Genomic DNA, 3,014 nt, shown 5'->3' with positions numbered 1-3,014 from the left:
AAGACACCTTAACCAATTGTGAATATAGTTAATGGAGTTTAATAGATTTAATTGTAAACATTAGTGGTTTTAAATTATAGAGCCAACTTTAAAAGGCAGTATGAGGTTTAGGGAAAAAAAAAAAATCATGCCTGCAAACTTCACACCAGACTCGATGTGAATCTCAGCTTTGTCTGTCCTACTAGTGTTAACCTGGACAAGTTAGTGAAACTCTTTGGGTCTCAGTATTCTTTTTTTTTTTTTTTTTTTTTTCATGCTTTGTCATCAGCATATTAAGGAGGCATTCATACATTTCAAGAATTGCTTAAATTCTGATATTCAGATTTAAGCTTGTGAACATATGACTTTAAACATACAATTAAAGCTATTCATAATTTGCTATACTACTGGCATTAAATTACAGTTACTTTGGAGCGTAAGTTAAATGGTTTAAAGTAAGCCTGTAACATACCTGCAAAACACCTTCCTAACTCATACATGCAAATTACTTCTCCATGCAAAGGTCTCATCACTCTAACCTCTAAGTTACCCTGCTCCAGAAGTCACTACTCCAAGGCTTACTGTGGTCCAAAGAGAAGGAGAAAAAAAAACAGTAACCAGGACCAATAGCTAGATATATTAAAAAAAAGATGGCACAGCAGAAGGGAATGCAATTCTACAAGTGCAAGCCCTCAAGAAGCAGCATGTTATATGATAAACCCCTTCTTTAGAAAGGTATTACTTCTATCACTGATACCACAGGCTAAATTAAATTATATAGCATGCCATCTTCAAGTAACAGTTGAGGCAATAGAATAAATGCAGAGGCATCACAATGAATCCCACTTAATACCACTATACAGACCAACACTTTTCTACAAATTCTTTGTCTGACTGCCAGTTAAATACAGTTTTAACTTCATAGCTTAACAATTAAGGGTCATACACTGAAGTCAATACATATACCTGGCATTTCAGTCTAAGCTATTCCATGTACGTAGCTGGAATCAATTACAAAGTATGGTCTAACAAATGCTAGGGGAAGTTTTTTAAAGTAGTTTTTACAAGTATTAAACTTATCTTGTACACTGAAGTCATCATACATACAGGGCAAAGTCAGAGCTTTTATATTTGAGTTTATTCTTCATTTAACTTTTAAAACACTACTATAGTTGAATATTAAAACAAACAATAGAAAGCAGTGAGCATATTATGATTATAGTCCTTCACTCAATCGCTACTGCAAATAAAATGCTGGCAGTGAGTGTTATTCACTGGTCCCATTAGGAGATCTGACACTGAACCACCCGGAGAATGATGTTCATCATGCTCGTATGCTTCTCCATTGTAATGGCGCCATCTTTCCTGATTTGGATCAAAGTCCACTAGTTCTACCTGGTCCATTTCATCAGTCTCTTCTACTTCCTTCCTCTCAGGTAGGAGTTTTTCCAGCAAAGAGAGTTTATCAGGGGAGAGAAAGCCATTCTCAGGAAAGTTTACCTTAAATTCAATGATTAGGCGACCCTTTTCATATAGACTATGATAAATCGGCATGCCTTCACTTAGGACACACTTGATATCTCCATGCTTGACAATCTGACCTGGATGAGAAGTGATGACTATAGTTCGGTTGTCAAGAGTAGATATTGGCTTTTGGAAGCCACACAATGCCTCAACCAGCTGTATGTCCATACACATGAAAAGGTCTTCTCCTCGTCAAGTAAAAACAGCATGGTCCTTCTAATCTAAAACAATGATAATATCTCCTGGCTCCAGTCCTGGTTCTTGGTCTCCTTCACCATGGAATGTTATCTTCTGGGCATCTTTCATGCCTTTGTCAATATGAACTTCTAGAATTTTCTTCTCTCAAACTATCTTCCTTCCATTGCAGCTTTTACGTCTATCTTTAGGACTGATCCACTCCCCATGGCCCTGGCACTGCACACAGACAGACTGAATTTGCTGAACCATTCCAGGTCCTATTTGATGAATTCTTATTTGCATTCCAGTACCTCGGCTATTGGGACAGCACTACCACTCCTTTCTTACCACCTCGGCCTTCACATTTGTCACAAATCACATTCTTTTGCAGAGCTAGTTTTCTTGTTGCACCATTATATAAATCTTCTAAGGTTACTGTGAGTTGATGCACAACATTTTTACCTCTCCTTTCTCTCTGCATCCTGCCTCTTCCTCCAAAAAACATATCAAAGAGGTCCATGGAGGAGCCAAAACCACCACCTGCTCCACCTTCTTTAATTGCCTGCTCTCCTTTGTCATATAATTCCCTTTTCTTTGCATCTGAGAGCACTTCGTAAGCTTGAGAAATCTGTTTAAACTTCTCTCCTTCATTTGGATTCCTATCAGGGTGGTACTTCAAGGCCAGTTTCCTGTAAGCCTTTTTCAGTTCTTCTTGGGTGGCATTGGATTTGACCCCCAAAACATCATAATAAGTGGTTTCTTTCAGTATTTCCTACAGCTGGTGAGCGGGCTGATGCCGGTGTAGGGGAGCGGGAAGGAGCGCATTGCTGTGCTCAGCTCGGGCAGCTGCCGCTCCTCCGCCTTTTCATCAAGCGTTCTGGAAAGTTCCCGGTCTCAATATTCTTATATGTAAAATTTAAATAATAATACCTACCTTGCAGGATTATTTTGAGGATCAGCAATATCATATTGTGCATATAACATAATAGTACATAGTAAGCATTCAGCAAATTATGTTTGTTATGTAGATAAAATTCTTCCCCACAATAAGTCATCTGAGCAATGATTACAGAACATTTTTACCTTTGATTTAAAATTTCACAGGTATATTGGACATGAAATGAAAAAGTGCTAAATTCAATTTTGATGGTTCCTATCTGGTGCTATTAATCCAAAGTCTATAATCATTCACGAAATTTTTCACATTAGTAAAGAAATATCATTCCTTTCCCCATCTAGGATTGTTGTGGAAAACATTTTCCTTTTATAATAAAATATTCAACATTATTGACCTAAAACATTTTCTGGTCAGTATCTTGACTTGTGAATTGAAT

At 37.4% G+C, this 3,014-nt stretch overlaps 1 pseudogene; it reads right to left on the bottom strand.

The window, feature by feature from the left end:
* Positions 1–1,209: 1,209 nt before the first annotated feature.
* On the bottom strand, positions 1,210–2,215 carry LOC137751214 (dnaJ homolog subfamily A member 1 pseudogene; annotated as a pseudogene).
* Positions 2,216–3,014: the final 799 nt, after the last annotated feature.

This window comes from Eschrichtius robustus, chromosome 17 (assembly GCF_028021215.1).
Source record: "Eschrichtius robustus isolate mEscRob2 chromosome 17, mEscRob2.pri, whole genome shotgun sequence".
Classification (NCBI taxonomy): domain Eukaryota; kingdom Metazoa; phylum Chordata; class Mammalia; order Artiodactyla; family Eschrichtiidae; genus Eschrichtius; species Eschrichtius robustus.
The sequence above is the reverse complement of the archived record's forward strand: the minus strand, read 5'-3'. Positions and strand labels throughout refer to the sequence as shown.